At 35.9% G+C, this 19,945-nt stretch overlaps 1 pseudogene; it reads right to left on the bottom strand.

Annotated features, from left to right (window-relative positions):
• Nucleotides 1–2,818: 2,818 nt before the first annotated feature.
• The window catches only part of LOC149141486 (transketolase, chloroplastic-like), an 81,706-nt pseudogene continuing 64,579 nt past the window's right edge, over nucleotides 2,819–19,945 (bottom strand).

Raw genomic sequence — 19,945 nt, 5'->3', positions numbered from 1 at the left:
AGATTGTGAGCTCCCATGCCAGACAATTTGAGATTAAGATGATGCAAAATTCCTAGTTAAATTGGATGCCCAAATATTGGATAATTCCCTAACTGTACCTTGGTGCAATTCTTGGATTATACCCCTACATTTATCTTGGTATTTGGGGATCTTTCCATTGACTATGCCTTACTCACCATGCTTGTACTTGTGACTGAAGTTTGCCATGTATGGAAGGGACTTGATTTCTAGGTACAAGAGGAATTGCAGTTTTGACAATACTTTCCGCAACACTCAGATTTGAACATTCAAATCAAAATTGCATCTATGGGGACTTGTGAAAGAAAGACCCTTCTATCCCTTTATTTAAAAATGCAATTCCTATTTTGTTCAACTATATTTTGGAAAGAAATTATTTCCTCTCCTAAGTTCTGTTGCCTCCTGGTCTTGAGTGACTGACCTATTTTCCCATAACTATAATTCCTATATATTCAAATTTATATATTGATGGCATCCCAAAAGGACCTTGAGGATCTCTTGGAGGTATTAATTCCATCCTATTTAAAGCTTCAAAAGATGCAAGGACCATTCCCATCAACCATACACAATTTGGGGCTTGTTTCTTAATGTTAGTATCATGGAGAGATGATATTGAAAGAAACTATGCATATTTCTTTACATGGTAGCCATGATGCTTCAAAAGCGGCTTAAATCCAATTCCACACTCACCTTTTGAAGCCTATATCACCAAAAACTCCTACATCAACTGTATATTTTGATGGGTCATGAAGAAATGTTACCTCCAATGGCAAGAGTTCTTCATTACCAAGATCAATTGTTTACTGTAATGTACCATCCGACCAACTATGAGTATTTTCCATATTAACCATCCATAACATGTTGAAAACTTTTGTAAAAGCTACAAGTTTCCCTTAGGATGAACTAATCATCGCCTACTGTTGTGATTGGCACCAAAAAATCATAGTCAGACTATCACATTTTTTAGCTTCCTTTTACATTAAAATCTGAGTCTAGAAGTAGAAATTCATTTCTCTCTACATTTTCATCTTTGACTCCAAGGCACAAGATTAAAATATTTTAGTTTGAGGTTATGTTAGCCCATTCATTGGTCAAGATAGTTTCTGGCTCCACAACCTTGTAAAGGACCGATGCTAGTGATCATTGGTAGAATCAATGGCATAACCTCGACCTGATACTAATGAAGGTAAGATGGGATAATGTGTTTTAGCAACAACATTCAAAATGATGTGAATGCTTACTGAAATGATTTATAGGCTAGTAGTGCACAACCTTTGAATAAGTTTGTGAAGTTATAATGTAGCCCAATAATTTGGCTTCCTTCTTCTAGTTCTTGGTGGTAGATGTTGCTTCCCCTGACTGATCATATTTTCAAATGTTTTCCCAATCTTACAACATGGAAGGAAAATTGCCAAATGTAAATATCTTGCGATAAACTGACATAATAAACCCTCCTAGTTTGTGATTTCGCTCATTCAATTTCTCTTATTTTGCGATTGAGTGTAGCCGACATCTCTTTTCTATGATTGACTCACAATCAACATCCCTTTTTTGTGATTGAATCACAATCTACCTTCTTACTTTTCCATTGGGCATGTAAAAGTTGAGATTAGCGACAACATAAATTTTTACAGTGAGCATATCCACCTCATACTGCAATTACCACTGCTGGTGACTCCTCACCTTATTTCATCACACACTACCTCTGCTCATCGCAATTTTACTCCAAATTTTGTGATTTGAGTGAGATTTATGCTTGTGACTGAATCAGAGTTAAACATGCAAATTTGCGATTGGGTCTCTCTTTTAAGAATTTGCGGTAAGTGATGGAGATATATGTGGTCTTTGATGGGTCCAACACCACAACCTTCATGGATCTCCATAGTCATGGACCTATACAAAAAATATCTAGAAACCAAATCCTTTGTAGTTGGAGCATATCTCTCTATAAATATCTCACCTTCAAAGTTACACAAAATCCCTCCTTTACCGCAAGACCCTTCAGCGATGAGACAAACTACACCATATATTCCTATAGGGTGAAACTAGAAAAAATAAATTTGCATTTTGGAATATCTTCCTTGCGTTTCTTATTTCTTTTGATAAGAACTCCCTACAGTACAAGATAAAATAAAAAGCAGTAACAAGAAGAACATCTTGATGCTTATTCACTAAAATCAAACGAAATTCTAGTATACCAACCCATAAGCTACTATGGCATGGTCAATCAAAAGAAAGCTATTTATCAAGGTTTTCAAATAAAGATAAAAGAATATTTGTCTATTTACCACATCTTTTATCATGTAATTTTGAACCTTGAGGAGAAAAATATACTACTTGAAACGAGAGTAAAATATCTAGAACTTTGTATCTTATCAACAAAAAAATAGAGGCTTCTGCAACTCCATATGCAAGTATGTAGTTTGTCTCCATCATCAAGTGTCACTATTAAATGATAAATACAAGCTATATCTCTAGTAAATTGAAAGCGAAGATGACCCGCAACTCCAAATGTCCATAAAATTCAAGCACAATTTTCCTCAAATGAAGCATGAGTAGGAGTAATTATTTGCACCTTGACCATTTTTAAATCTTCCATTTCACCAATATAGTCATAAACACGATTTTCAAATGGGTCATAGATTAAACCATTAATAGTGAAGTCCCTCGTCATGCAATCCTAATCCACTGAGGCTTAGCCTTCGCGTTAACATCAAAGTCTTTAGGTGTTTTCTATAAAAGGAGGTCCCTCACACAATCACCAACAAGATAGGTAGGTATTCCTTTTCACTTTTTTTTTTTAAATAAACCACGTTGGCCTCGTAATCATTGAACTTCTAAGCCCAAGAGATCTTGAGTTATATATCTTCCAATATGGAGTGTCAATATCTTCCTTCCTCCATTTTTGAGTTTCTAGGCAGTGCACTACCTTGCAGAGGCTAAGCTATGATCCAGTTCTAATTAAGATGAAATTTGGTTCATCTTTATCAGAATTATCACTTATCACATACCTATCTTTCTCAACGTCCTCAATTCTTATTCCCTCCAGGTTTGTATCTAACTTTTTCCTTGACAATTCAATCACAAATGGCCCTTTTCTGTGTCCAATTTCTACTTTGTATACACCTGCTGTCTCGTTCCCATCACCAAGTCTCAAGACCAGGAAATTCAACACTGCTCACAAACCTATAGGATTCTCGATTGGCTAGAGCGTTGGGCCTCCTTCCCTTTGACCTGTTGAGTCATGGGTTGGCGTGCACACCACTCTAGCACAATTGAGAGCGAAAAACTTCATTGAATTCTTCATGTAGTCTGAAAACACAAGGAAAGTTGCTGCAAATGGGATTAACCCACTACCATGCAAGGCAATTCCATTGGAGATCCCAGCCATGGCATGTTCTCGCACACCATAATGGATATTTCAATCCCATGGCCTTTTCGGTTGATTTAAATCTTTAAATTCTTTTAGGTAGACTTTGTTTGAGCTTGCAAGGTCAGCACTTCCTCCCATTATACCAGGTATGACTTTTGCAATTCGATTCAAGCACTTTTCAAAATACCCATGTGTTGCATCTACATTGTCCGATTATGAGAATATTGGCAAACCAAATTCCCAGTCAGAAAGAAGTCCACCGTGAAGAAAAGTTATGAATTCTTTTGCCTCAAGAGGATAAGTAGAGAGCCTTCAACTTGTCAATTATTTGGTGTTGCAGATAATGTCGAGAACATTATGAAGTGAACACAAGTTGAGGTCGACCCATCCATTTGGCTATTTTATTTTTTAAACATCATTTGATGAGGGTTGGTATGTCTTAAATCAGTTCGGGAAAATTGAAGTTAAAACTCTATATGTTGAGTTGAGTAGTTATTGTAATCAACCATTAACAACTTTTTTTATATAAATTTGTATCAACAAACCATTGAACAAATCAACCTAGCCAAGAGCCACAACAAAGATGCTAATTGATACAAAATGTTTCCCAAACCATTGACCAGTCAAAAGGAACATTGTGCCCACAAATATTTCCAATCGGGTGGTGTACCTTGATGTCACAAACGAGCCATGAAGGCTATGAGCTGCGAAGGTCATTTAACATGAAATTATATTCAACAAAAACCACCGTGGAATGCTATTATTTAATGTAAATATTAAACCACGAAGTAGGGGGTTCACTGCCTCAAATAACTGCTGATATATATATATATATATATATATATATATATATATATATATATATATATATATATATATATATATATATATAGATATATATATAGTCGCCAAAAGAAAACCTTTTCTCAAGTTCTACACTACAAAATAAGGTTTGCACTTCTAAGGATTTGATCACTCTCGGTGCAAATATTAAATCCTCAAATAAATACAAAAGTGATATGAATTAATTTTAATCAATTTCTACACTCCAAAAAGAGGGTTTCCACTTTGGAGTTAGATGGATCTAGGTTGAATTTCCAATTTGAGGTTAGATGGATTAGGCAAAGAAAACATAAAGTAAAGCCACAAGTGAGATTTTTAATAAGGGTCAAATGCAGAAGAACAAAACATGATGTAAATCCATAGTGGAGCTTTCTAATACCGACCAAATTCAGAAGAAATCAAAACATGATTTAAAGCCATATAAAACTTTTTAACAATGAACTAATGCATAAAAAGATCTTACAAGCTTTAATAGCCAGACTCAAATTTATGAACTCACAGTGTCAATCAAAGTCCAATGAAGGCTGTATTGACAAGTCATTGCTTTAAATCCTCAAACATATAGATAATAAGAAACATGTAAATTTCAAAGTATGAAGTTTATCTCAAACATATACATAATAATAATAATAATATGAAAATGTGACATTACTGCCATCAATTGGAACCATCCTAGTTCCATCTAACTCCAGAGCTATCATGTGCCAAGAGGAATCAAATCCCTTGAGGTGCTAACCTTTCCTCAAGTTCTACACTCCAAAAATAAGGTTTGCACTTCTAGGGATTTGATCCCTCTCGACACAGATATTAAATCCTCAAAGAGGTATAAAAGTGATATGGATTAATTCTAATCAAGTTCTACACTCCAAAAAGAGGGTTTCCACTCTGAAGTTAGATGGATCTAGGTCGAGAGGCTCATTCTACAACCCAGTATGAGGGCGATGTGTAATTATGTCCATGCTCAATGTGGGGTTGACATGTATCCCTTTTAAAATAAAAGCAAAATTTTCTTTAAATTAAAAAATAATGTCAGCTATAATCAAAATAAAAAACAAATATAGATATTTGGTCAATTTTATTTTAAAGAATTATAAAATGTAGTGATGAAAACTTGACCAAACTTGGGGGGGGGGGGGGGGGGGGGGTTGTGGTGAATCAATTTAGTACATTCATGGAACTTTTAAATGAACAACTTAACACATAATGGCTGACAAATTTATTATGCAAAGAACAGGTAATAAGTAAACGAAAACATGACATCAACACATAATAGCGACACATATGGAAACCAGATATAAGTGAAATTCCATAAAGGGAGAAAACCACAACTTCGTTACTGTTACGATGAAAAGGAAAGCTCCTACTCCCTTATTACATCTGATTTTCTGTAGGCTCCAACCTATAGGAGGCTACTACCTCAATTTTTTTTGCAAGCTACAACATGCAGACAGCTCCAACTCCCATAAGTTTTTTGTAGGCTATAACCCACAGGAGGCTCCTACCTCAACAGGCTCCAACCTGTTATTTATCAAGCTACAACTTGAAAGGAGACTGCAATCTCTTGATACAAACAAGAAACAATAATGTGCTGGTTACATGGTCTATAAATATGCATACCTCTATCTCTGTCTTTGTTTATTCTCCTCTTCAAATATGGTTCACACAAGCTCCATACATGTGCCAGGTAATTAATGAAGAACACCTCAATAAACTCTCACATTCTCTATCTCTTTAACTTATTTTTGCTTTCCAACCTCACAGAATTTTTATAAGAAAGCTTTGATGGCTGTTGGTATTCCAAAATTGAATATGAAATGAACAATTTCACCTCTTTGCATTCCACCAAATTGTTTCACACCTCTTTAGATTTTGAATATTAAAAATGAAAATAAATGCTCCACCAAATCTTATTTTAAGGCACATGTAATGATTAAATACACCAACATAATGCCAACATATACAAGCAAGTAACACATTATAACATCATAATACATGTAAAGGATTCAAATGAAAGCATTGCATCACTCTCCAAATCCATATATCTGTTTTGCAACAATTTATATCACTACTTGTTCATGCCATTGCCTCAACAACCTTGAGTCTTTCCTTTGTTGTCATGGAGTATTGCCTTTGCCTTGCATCACAAGAGTGCTCATGCCTTTGCCTTTACCTAACATCACAACAATCTCCTCAAACAAACTAGCCTTCAAATCAACCCTACACAAAACGTATGTAGGAATCAATCATCAACAAAACATATATGCAAGCATAACTCAATGCTCCTCTTTACATAATTGTGCATGCACCAACTATGCCATGATATTTGTTGTCCCTTTGTTCTACTGTCAATAGTTCAATAACAATACAAGAATATGCAAGCAATTCAATAATAATCAACATACCCTAACTCAATGCATTACAGTGCCTTTCCTTGCACCTTTTCAACAAACTACCCAAGCCATCAAAACATAATAGACATGCCTCATTGCTCCTGTTGTTCCTCTTCCATCCATGAAAACAATGTCTTGCAAGTATAATGCATTAACATTTCTCAACAAGTACAATACATTTCTCATGAATATCATAACATGAACTTATGCAACCAAGAAGTATTACATCTACTCCTTTGCATACCTTTGTTGATCCTGTTCATTTGTGCATAGATTATCATTTCAACGATAACATAAGCATATGCCTTGCTACTTACAAACATAACAACTCCTCATCAAATGTACAAATCAACATGCCATATCACCTGTTACTAGTCCTTGCATACCTTTCCTCTCTCGTTGTTCCTTTGCCATCCATGAAAACAATGTATTGCAAGTATAATGCATTAACATTTCTCAACAAGTACAATACATTTCTCATTAATATAATAACATGAGCTTATGCAACTGACAAGTATTAAATTTTCTCCTTTGAATGCCTTTGTTGATCCTATTCATTTGTGCATATATTATCATTTGAATAATAACATAAGCATATGCCTTGCTGCTTACAAACATAACAATTCCTCATCAAATGTACAAATAAACATGCCATATCACATGTTACTTCTCCTTTGCTGCTCCTGCATACCTTGCTGGTCCTGTTGTTTCTTTGCCATCAATGACAACAATGCCAAAAATCCCCCCCCCCCCTTTGGCATTGATGGCAACACATTCATCCTCCCCCTTTTGTCTTGTGAAATATTTTTCCGTTGCTCCTAACCTTTGGTTACCTCCCCCTTTGACATCAATGACAAGGGGGTTAAAGATTAAGGACTGAAAAGACTTGATGTCTATTGATCGACCTTTCTGTTTTTCAACCCTACATTCTGAGAGGATTATGTTAGGGTTCTATAAATATAGAAATCATGATATGATTATCTAGCCATTTATCCCGGTGGGATGCTGTAAATTATTTTTCATTTTAAGTTGTTTAGTTATTAAAAGAAAAATAGAAGAAAGGAAAAAGAAAAATAGAAGAAAATAAAAAAAAAAAATAGAAAAGGGAGAAAAAGAAAAGAAAGAAAAATGGAGAAAAATGAAAAGAGGAATAAAAGAAAAATATTTAAAGAAAAATAAATGAAATAAAATCCTCAAAAAGGTGCACTAGCCAAAATGCCGCCTAATTTATTTTATTTATTATCCTTAAACTTGATTAAATTAGAAAAATTATGTTTTAAAGGGTGAATAAAGCACGACATGATGTTTTATCGTTTTGTAATAAAGAACAAGCACTTCTGAATGAATGAGTTCGTCTCCACCAAAACCAACGACAGGGAACGATGTTCAGGCCCCTCGACCTCCCGAAGGTTAATGTTGGGGGGGGGGGTGGTATGAAAAGTGGTGTGCTTGAAACCACTATCGACCATGTGGTGGCCCCACAGACATTTAGGGGGCCTCTCCTCCCTTACCTCTTACCGCCCAACCCCTCGAAAACCTTTCCCGCCTCCACTTTCCCCCACTCTCGCTAGATCCCGCTGCACTCATACCATGCCACCACATCACGCCATGCCATCACACCCATCCATGCCACGCCACCACATCCTCCATGTCACCTCACCCCCTTACGTCACATGATCATTGGCCAAATTTCCCGCCAATAGTCATGTAAACGTTGGTCATTAACTCCTGCCAATGTTTAAAACCATTAAATGCGACACTCCAAAAACAGTAATTGTACCATTGATTCTTTCCCCTTTTCGCTTTAAAAATACCACATTGCCCAATTTTCTTTCCCTTTTCCATTTCATTTTATCAGTGCATGTTCACGCTCAAAGATTGTTTAGTGCTCCAGTGCCCTCTGCAATAACCATTCTCTTCCAGTATCAATCAAGTACAAATAGGGTAATTTCACTTAGGACTCTTTACAATATGAAATGTCATCAGTCCAGTCTTACCCTCTATTCTCGATTTAATGGTGATGCCTTTAGTTTACACATAGTATAAGATAGAAGAAAATCATTGTGAATTGGTTTTATATGAGCTGCAAAATTGGGCGAATCAAAAGTTTTTAGATAATGGTGATGATCTAAGCATCTGGGAATAATTTGTACCTCTATTTACCTTTCCCTAGACTCATGTTTTCCCAGAGTTCGTTACATGGTGCCATCTTAGCTACCTCCCCAGCCAGAAAATGGTAATTTCTCAAAACAATGAAATCCTAGTCTCAATTACCCCAGAAGCTATATGTCAAGCCCTTCAGATTAATTTTCAAACTTCTTTACACCCATTTTCCATTGATGCACTCATGGAAATATACAAAAATCTTACCTTCCCCCATCGAGCCCATATTGTTGAACGTTTTCTTCTTGAGAATTCCAAATTGTCTAGAAATAATCCTCCATACTCTGCTTCTATTTTCCCTGAGATGTCAAGGCAAGTTATTTCCATGGTTACCTTCCTATTATATTATCCCACAGACTAATGGGTAGATGAAGTAATGTTAAGGTTTTTTTCAGTATTTTCAATTGGTCAGAAGCCATCAATCATTTTCAATTATAGTCAATACTTAGCAGATGTTATTCATGAGCAATTTTTGAAATTTAAAGCTAAAGGTGCATTCAAACACCAGTCAGTCCTAGTATATTTGATGCTATTCTATCAAGTAGACAGGTTCAAGTTCCATTTACAAAAGGTGGATGAACAAGGAAGTCCACTATCAGTCATTCACTGGACTTCTTTAGTCAGAAAGAATTCAAAGGATTATTCATTTAGCAATTTTGTGGATCAGTTTTTACATACATCCTTATGTCTTCTTAGTAGAGATATTATACCAATAATTTCACCAGAGATCAAAAAGGTTTTACATCTTACAAAACAAGCTAAAGTTGGAGATTGGTATCTTTACCAGAATTATACAGAGATTCGAATCTATGGGTGTGAGCTTCCTCCCTACAGATTGACAATAGTTGTACAAGTGATAATTTTTGCTTTGGAATACATTGGAAAAATGTTAAACATAGATGAGCTACCTTTTGTGTCAAGTAAAAAGAAGGAAAAATTTAAATTGAAGGCACATGTTGGGCCTTATATTGTAAATACCAGAGCAACAACAAAGGAAGTGGATGAAATATTAAAGAAAATGAAATTTAAGCTAAGATTCACATGGTCTTATGATCCATTAGGGATAATTTCAAGACTAAGAGTTGAGTAGAAGACCACACCATATGCACATACACCTAGGCCAGAGATAGAGCATTATGCTAATCATAAGCAGTTAGATAGAGAACACACTACATGACGCTGAAGATAAAATTGTTAGTCACTCATCTCTACAAAATCCTATTAAAAAGGACAAAGAAATCAAGATACCAATGGAAAGTATGTCCCCTACAGATTCAGAATCTCAAGTTGCAGACTTTCGTGTTTTCAAGAGGAGAAAGAAAGATCCAAAGACCAATACTAAGACTGATACTAAAGGTGATGCTTAGATAATAAATATTCAAGAGGAATCCTCAGAAGAAAAGGGCTCACAGGAGCAAACCATAGTGGTTTTGATAGGTATTCCCACTACTTCATTCCCATATGTTGAGGAGACAACTAAGTCACCTATGTCTTCTACATCTCAGATTGCAACACAACAGAACATTTTTGCTAGATACATGGAGATCAAGAAGAAGAATGAAGCATTAAAGGCTACAACATATTCAGAGTTCTGGAAGAAAACTGCTACTACTCAACACAGGTTATTGTCTTCACTTGACACTGAGAAGGGACAATTCCAATTGGCCTTCTTGGAACCCACAGTTCCAGTCCCCAAAAGTGTAGAAGACTACAAAGCTTTAGTATTTTCTTTTGATACCAAAAATATCCATGCAATTGATCAAATTGATTTGCATAAACAGGCAAGTGAAATGATCTATTCAACACTGACAAGTTCAACCATGGCTTCCTCAAAACTGTAGGCCTCTTTGAATAATATGCATTCATAGCTAAAGATAGAGCGAATGTCATCTTTGGCCAAAGACACTAGAACCAAAGCTTTAGAAGATTTAGTGATTAAACTAGGATATGATCCTAGTAACATCAAAGCAGTTGAGGAGATGATTAAAAATAAATATGCATATATTCAAGCTCTGAGGAAACAACTCAAGCTTCCAACCACAGAACACCCTCAGGCCAAAGAAATAACTAATCTGGAGATAGAAAAGGAAAAGTTGTTCAAATTAATAGTTGAACAGAACATTCAAATTCAGAAAATGGAGACAGACATGGAGGCATTGTTAAAAAGAAAAGGAACAATTAGCAGCTACAGGTACATCAACACCGTTGGAAGTATAACAAACAGACATCCACTATAGATTCTTTTGAAAAGCTAGTCAAAGCTTTGGGAGAACTATCAATAACAAACAAGGAGAAAGAGAAGTTAATGGCAACATTGACAAAGATGGAGGAAAAAAAATCAAAGCTGATAATGCATATCTAGTAGAGGTACAGAGGAATTTCAAATTGACTCAACAAATTGAAAAATATGAGAATCAGTCTTTGACAACTCAAATGTTGGTAGAGGCCAAGAAAAGTATATGGCATAACATCAATGCCAATATTACATAATTGTGGCCATCATTTCAAATTATTTTTGAGCAGGAGGAGCTAGTACAAAGGGTCAAAGCAGCAGTTGAGAAAACAAAAGCTGAAATTGAGCACAAACCAACAGAAGCACACATAATTATTAAGATGCTGAACTCCAAGACTAGAGATGAGTTAGAAGAAGTCTAGATTCAAGACAGAATAGGCACAATTATGGAAGTAAAGAGAGTTTGACAAAGAAGAACCTCATGATACAACTGGAGAATAAATGCAAAGAGTTGGAGTTACAGGTGAAAAGATTTAACAGAAAATTTAATGTATTACAGGAAAAAAGACTTCCAACTCTGAAAGCCTCTAATGGAAAATTGATTCCATTAGAGAACTATCAAGACTAGTTATGCAACATAGCTACAGATACTTCCAAATTCACCAAAGTCATAGGAACAATAACTGGAGAAGCTTTCCTGGAAGGGCTACAACATGGCCACTACATTCAGAATGAAGTCCAACATCTATTTCTCAATAAGCCAATTTTTCAAAGATACACAGAGGTAGATGAAAGATTTCGAAACATGGTAAATTTCTCTATTCCACGGGTGGGATAAACTATTAGAGCTCATCGAGTAAAACAAACATAATTTTGGGAACCATAGCAAAGAAAGGGAGAATAATCCTACAAAAAGAGGAGCAAGATTTGTTAGGTCCCTATAATACTAGTGATTACCCCATTACTATTGTAGTTGTATCCCTTATTAATATTGTTGTGCCCTTATTGTCCCCATATTGTTATTACTATGCCCCATAGAATCCCTCTATTGTTATTTTTGTCCCTTTATATTATTATTGTTAGGTCGGCTAGGTTATATTATGACTCCTCAGACTCCTATATATAGAAAGGAGGTTTTGTCATTTGAATCATCAAAGAACCATTCATTTGTGTAATGTAAAGGAGGTTTCCCCCTCGAAGAGGTTGAATTCTAAGGCGTTGTTCTATCTTTTCTATCTTTTTGTGAGCTGGTTACATAACATTTGGTATCAGAGCTTTGGATTTTAGGGTTTCGCTGCTCCAAATAGGTAATTGTGGCATTTTCGCTATAACTTTTTTTCTGCGACGTTTCAGAAGTGAAAACAAAACCCATTTGACACAAAATCCCACTGAACCTTGGGTCCGAATTTCAGATCTTTTCACGCTATATTTGCGGAGATATGATCTGAGGAAGTTGGTCTTTTTTGCAGACTCCTGAATTACATTCCAAACAGGTGACCTGGGGAAAATCGTCATAACTTTCTCTCTGAGCATCGGATTGAAATTTCTTAAGAAGGTACAGAAAGAGGACGGACTTTAGTTTCTTGTAAATATTTTTCAGAGCCAAAGGTCGAAATAGGGGCTCGTGGCACGTCATACAAGTTCACTCTTCTGAACTAGTCTATAATCAGGTCACTGTGGGAGATTTGGCATAACTCTTCCTTGGAGAATCCAATGGGGATCAGACTGGTGGCATTGGAAAGAGGACATAGAGGGCTACGTCAAGTCACAATTTTAGAACTAGATGATCTGAAATTATAGAGATACATCAGAGGCAATATCGAGCTCCTACAAAGTGAAAAAAGGTGTGTAGATTTTATTAAATTTTTGCTTAAGCTTGGTTTGAAAAATTATTTTGAAGGAATTCAAAGGGCATAGTAGAGCATTATTATCGATAACTGATGCCCCAAGGAAAGAAAATTCAAACACCTAGTAAGCAACCTGAAAGCTCTAGCATGACTCATGAAGAAGAGGAAGAAATGCTACATGATATATCAAAATTACAAGACCAAGTGCAACAAATTTCACTCTCACAAAAACTAATAGAAGCTAAGATAAATGGCGTGGAATCTAAGATAAAGGGCGTGGAAGCTAAGATTGACGATTTGAAGATAGATTTGAAGGCAGATTTGACAAATTTTCTACAAGAAATACTTACTAATGGTGAAAGGGTAGTAAAGGAAACTCATGATGCGAACAAAAGAAACGTTAATCATGATTTCATAGACTCTAATGTTGGATCGAAGACCCACCATATTCCAAAAATCGATATGAGGAAGCTTGATGGCAAGGATCCCGCAACATGGATATTACAGATGGAGCAATTTTTCAATCTCAATAATGTGCAAAACAAACAAAAGGTACGTATCGCAACTTTATATTTGGAACCAAATTAGTTTGTATGTTATCAATGGCTTTGCTCTCATAAACAAATTATCACTTGGGCAATTTTTACGGAAGAATTGACAGCAAATTATGAGGATACAAAAAGCAACACTTTTTTTAGCCAATTGATCTGTCTCAAACAAAAGGGTTCAATAATGGAGCACATTGAGGAGTTCCAAAAATTGAACATAAGGGTAAAAAATATTCCAAATGAGCATAGGATTGATGTGTTCATAGGGACTTTAAAGGATAATATCCAACATGATGTTCGCCTTTAGGAACCCGATTCATTAGAGAAGGCATTCAGGTTAGCAAGAAAAATGGAAAGCAAAATTATGGCAACGAGGAAGCATACCACTCACAACTATAAAGATGGAAGTGTTGTTGCCCCTAGTCTTCCACAACCTATAAGGTTGACACCACAACAATTGGAAGAAAAAAGATCAAAAGGGCTTTGTTACAGTTGTGATAGAAAATACACTAAAGGTCATAAGTGTGCTGAGAAGAAATTATTCTACATAGATTGTGAAGAGGAAGAAGAAAAGGAGCAAGAAAGGTCAAAAGAAGAGGATATACTCCAGGAACAAAGCCTAGATAAAGAAGAAATGAATCTGACCATATCTTGTAATGCATTGGCTGGAATTACCACTCCTCAAACCATCAAGATAGAAGGACAAATCAAGAAGAAAAAGGTAATAGTGTTGATTGATTCAGGAAGTACCCACATTTTTATTCATTGTAAGGTAGCAAAAGAATTGAATTGCTTCCTATATCCAGCACCAGAGTGTCAAGTGATGGTTGCAAATGGAGGAAGAATAAATTTCTCTGGGAAGTGCCATAATATCAAGCTATCCATGGGAGAATATGTATTGACTAGCCCAATGCTTTCCATTCCAATGGGAGGTGCTAATGTTGTACTAGGAGTCCAATGGCTACAATCCTTGGGTACAATAGCTTTTAATTTTCAAGAACTTTTCATGAAATTTTCTGTGGAAGGAAAGGAAGTTGAATTAACGGGTATTGTAGGGAAACTAGGAAAGATAATCATTTCTAACGGTATGACAAAGCTTCTAAAAAAGTAACAAAGAGGCGTAATTGCACAATTATGTTCGCTAGATGTTTCCACATCGAAATCATCTATTTCTCCAGATCTCCAAAAAGTCTTGGACAATCATTCCAAGGTATTTGAGACTCCCAAAGGTCTCCGACCTATTCGTGATCATGATCATGCTATTCATCTGATTCTAAGAAGTGTTCCTCCAAACATCAGGCCGTATAGATATCCCTATGCCCAAAAGAGTGAAATTGAACGTATGGTTGCAGAAATGCTAGAGCTGGTATAATTCAACCTAGTCAAAGTTCTTTCTCTGCTCCAGTAGTATTGGTGCACAAGAAGGATGGATCATGGTGCATGTGTCTGGATTATAGAGAGCTCAACAAGCTCACTATTAAAGATAAGTTTCCCATTCCTATCATTGATGAATTACTGGATGAATTGCATGGATCAATTTACTTCACCAAGTTGGATCTTCGTTCAAGATATCATCAAATCAGAATGAAGACTGAAGACATTCTAAAAACAACATTTAGAACTCATGAGGGTCATTATGAATTTTTGGTCATGCCTTTTGGCCTTACCAATGCACCTTCTACATTTCAAGGTTTGATGAATTCCATTTTCAAACCCTTCCTTAGAAAATTTGTGTTAGTATTTTTTTATGATATACTAATCTACAACAAGTCTTGGAAGGATCATGTTGAACATGTTGACAAGGTGCTACAACTATTGGAGGAGAAACAATTATATGCAAAAAGATCCAAATTTTTCTTTGGAGTACAAGAGGTGGAATATATGGGTCATATTGTATCTCATGAAGGAGTTAAGGTAGACCCTAGCAAAATTAAAGCCATTAAGGAATGGAAAATCCCCACATCCATAAAGCATCTACGAGGATTTCTCGAGTTGACAGGGTATTATCGCAAGTTTGTTAAGAATTATGGGAGAATAGTAGCACCTCTAACAACATTATTGAAGAAAGATGCATTTTCATGGACTCTAGAAGCAACAAAGGCCTTCAAACATCTTAAAGAGGCAATGTGCCAAGTACTGGTCTTAGCTACACCAGACTTCACAAAAACCTTTATTGTGGAATGTGATGCTTCAGGAAATGGATTTGGTGTTGTTTTAATGCAAGATGAAAGACCCATTTCTTTTGAAAGTCATCCAATCAAGGGAAAGTTTTTACACAAAGCTATTTATGAGAAGGAAATGTTGGCAATACTAAATGCACTTAAGAAATGGCGACCCTACCTAATGGGAAGACACTTCAAGGTAAAAACGGATCATGATAGCCTTAAATAATTTTTATAACAAAGATTATCCTCTGAAGAGCAACAAAAGTGGGTCACAAAGATGTTGGGTTATGACTTTGAAATCATCTACAAAAAAGGGAAGCAAAATGTGGTGGCAGATGCACTCTCAAGAAAGGATGAGGATGTGGAAGCATTGTTGTGCTCCATTTCTATTATCCAACCAGATTAGATAAATGAAGCAAGGGAGGAATGCAAGAATGATGAATAAGTGTGGGCACTTATTCGAAAGTTACACCAAGATTCCAGACATCTAATACATTTAGCTGGAAAAATGATTCGTTATGGTACAAAGATTGCTTATACCTCTGTAAGAATTCCCAACTCAAACAAAAGATTCTTATGGAATTGCACACTTCTCCCTTAGGAGGGCACTCAGGATTTTTAAAAACTTACCACAGGGTTATGAAGGAATTTTTTTGGGATGGCCTTAAATCAGATATTCAAAATTTTGTGGCGAAATGTTTGGTTTTCCAACAAAATAAAGTTGAAACAATTAAGACCCCGGGTATATTACAACCTTTATCCATTCCAAGCCAACGTTGGGAGGAGGTTTCAATGGATTTTATCACAGGTTTACCCAAGTCTGAGGGAAAGAGTGTCATCATGGTGGTAGTTGATAGACTTACCAAGTATGCACACTTTTGTGGATTATCACATCCATTTAAAGTCGGTACAGTTTCTACTGCATTTATGGAAACAATTCAAAAGCTACATGGAAACCCAAAGATTATTGTAAGTGACAGAGATCCCATTTTCACTGGAAATTTTTTGATAGAATTATTTTCTTGTCTCGGTACTCAGTTAGCTCATAGCTCATCTTATCATCCTCAATCTGATGGGCAAACTGAGATAGTAAATAAATGTTTGGAAGGATATCTTTGTTGCTTTGTATCTGATAAATAGACACAATAGGTCAAATGGTTGCCTCTGGCTGGATGGTGGTATAACACGTCCTTCCATACAGCAACAAAAATGACCCCATTTATGGCACTTTATGGATATCAGCCACCATCCATCACATCATATTTAAGAGAAAATTCTAAGGTTCAAGCAGTGGAACATCACATCGAGCATCAACAACAAGTCCTCCAACTCTTAAAGGATAACCTCGTGTTGGCGCAGAATAGAATGAAACAACAGGCAGATCAACATCACAACGAAAGAAGTTTTGATGTAGGTGATTGGGTATTCCTACGGCTACAACCATATAAACAAATGTCCCTCAAGCAAGCTAATAAGGATAATAAATTATCACCAAAGTATTATGGTCCGTAAAAGGTGTTGCAAAAGATTGGTACTATGGCATACAAATTGGAGCTTCCTGCAGCTTCTCGAGTGCACCCAGTTTTACATGTTTCATGTTTAAAGAAGGTTATAGGTGACAAGCTCCCAGTTCAAACAATATTGCCAGAACTTGACAAGGAAGGAAAAATTATATTGGAACCGGAAGCAGTCACAGAAACAAGAACTCAACAGCTATGAAATCGATCAATTTCGGAGTATCTCATCAAGTGGAAGAACTTATCCACTGAAGATTCCACATGGGAGGATGATAATTTTATATAGAAGAATCCAGAACTACTCAAGCGTTGAGGACAACACTTTTTTGAAGGAGAGGGGCATGTTAGGTCCCTATAATACTAGTGATTACCCCATTACTATTGTAGTTGTATCCCTTATTAATATTGTTGTGCCCCTATTGTCCCCATACTATTATTACTGTGCCCCATAGAATCCCTCTATTGTTATTTTTGTGATTTTATATTATTATTGTTAGGTCGGTTGGGTTATATTGTGACTCCTTAGAATCCTATATATAGAAAGGAGGTTTTGTCATTTGAATCATCAAAGAATCATTCATTTGTGTAATGTAAAGGAGGTTGCCCCTTCGAAGAGGCTGAATTCTAAGCCGTTGATCTATCTTTTCTATCTTTTTGTGAGCTGGTTACATAACAAGATTATACCTGGGGTGGGCTTCAGTACAATAGTGTTCATTATCACTGTGTAGAAGCGAATCATGTTTCCATAATTACAGTGTGCTTAGTTTACTGTATTCCAAGTTAGCTTGAGCTTTCATATTCTATACACAAGCATGTTATAAGCAATGTGTTTTAATACGAAAGCCACCTGTTTAGTATAATTCGACAAACACAGAGGGGCAGTCACATCTGTCAGGGAATGCCTAGTAAATACGTTGGGCACACATTCAACTCAACTGTCTCCAGGTTTGTTGTTGTTCCAGGTATATGACCAGACCTTAAATTAAATAGGAAGGAGCTATTGTACTAACCACATCTTTGGAAATAATTCTATAAATAAGCGATTTTCTTTAAATAATATTAGACATTGGAAATTTTTTAATGCCTACTACGTCTTCATAAACAAACATCAATGGAAAATGATCAAAGGAGAATCAACTTGGCATGTGCCCCACCGCGATGTCAAGGACCTGTCTTGTTTGGTGAAGACATATCGGGCATATAAAGCAATCTCTTGCATGATGTTCTGAGCATGTATTGTTTTGGTGGGTACATACCAGATGTTTCAGCCACTTTCCCTCCCATATATGGACCCTTACGATTGGAATCAATGCTTACAGGTAGGGTTGGAATTTCACGGGAAAAATGGCCATCACACGACATCTTGGTCATTAAATATGTTTAAAAAATTTGCATGGAAATATTTTGTGATGTGTCTTGAATTTTGCAAAACTTATTTTTGATGATCAATATTTTTATTAATACCCTATGGAACTTGCACAAATAACATAAATAAATTGAATTCACAAACCTTGAAGCTAACAAAGGTTTATCACTAATAGTGGCTAGATAATTGTTGGCAGCCTGACACTATTGTTCTGCATGATTAGAATCTTATGGAGGATATTTGCGGGAAGCTTCCCCAACAAATCTAAATTGAATTCACAAACCTTGAAGTTAGCAAAGGTTTATCACTAATAGTGGCTAGATAATTGTTTGTAGCCTGACACTATTGTTGTGCACGATTAAAATCTTATGGAGGATATTTGCGGGAAGCTTCCCCAACAAATCTAAGAGAAAGGACACACTTGGCCTGCAACTATGTGCCATAATTAAAGAATAATCACATGCATCATGGAATTGAGGGCTCACACCACCAATAACGGTACGGTAGGGTAAATTGTAAAATAGAAAAAGCTTTTCAATTTTGTTAATGGAGTATTTTCTTTTTATATTTGTTTTTTGTGTCTCTAAAAGAGAGGTATTTAGCTCAATTTGATGATAAATTTTACTACAACAGACAAAGGTCATTTTATTTGGTCCAAGAGAAAACTAGGTGTTGAAAACTTTCACCCATCTCTTCATAAATAAACAAGTGTATAAAACTGTGGTCTATGGAGGATAGGTGGACAACTAACGCCATGGAGGAGTACAAGTGGAGGTGAAAAAAGAAATTGACTTTGGTACACCTCTCCCACTTTGTTAATACCATTTGGATGATGCTCTAGATATAGGTTCAATTCCCTTACCCTTTCGAATACAATTAAGGGGAAATTATAGGTGTTCTGTATCCAAAAGATTTTTCTATAGAAATTTGTAGGCATGGTAACATTTTTTATTTTTTTTTAAACCGAAAAGGGTAGGAGTATTGTATTAATCTATGCTCGTATGCAGCCAAAAACCAAAAGATTTACAAAAACAGTTCAAATCCTCCTATCGGAATCATAATTTGCATTCTATTCTACCAAGCCCAAAATTTTCATCCCCAAAATTACAAAATTCTCCATCACTTCTTGACTACTGCTATATATCCTACAATACTGATTCAACAAATATTTACATTTATATTTTGACATCAGAAAGCAAGAAAAAAAAGAGAGACATATGGGACTGACTACTCCTCCATTGGTACAGGGCCGTTGAGATCAATTCCAGTGATTTCTTCATCCGACCTCGGGCTTTTCTCAACCAGTTTGAGTTGAAGGTGCTCAATTTGCAGATGCAGAGCGTCAACTTCATCTTCCAATTGATGAATTCTCTCATTTTTTTCCCAACTGCCATTCCTGCATCTCGAGAGTGTCCTTCTGTTGTTGATGAATGCATCTTTGAATTATTGCCAGCCCTTCTTTTATTTCCACATGCTTTTTAT

Source organism: Pinus tabuliformis, chromosome X, assembly GCF_031772625.1.
Source record: "Pinus tabuliformis cultivar Carrire ecotype Pingquan chromosome X, CPIR1, whole genome shotgun sequence".
In the NCBI taxonomy this organism is placed as follows: domain Eukaryota; kingdom Viridiplantae; phylum Streptophyta; class Pinopsida; order Pinales; family Pinaceae; genus Pinus; species Pinus tabuliformis.
The sequence above is the reverse complement of the archived record's forward strand: the minus strand, read 5'-3'. Positions and strand labels throughout refer to the sequence as shown.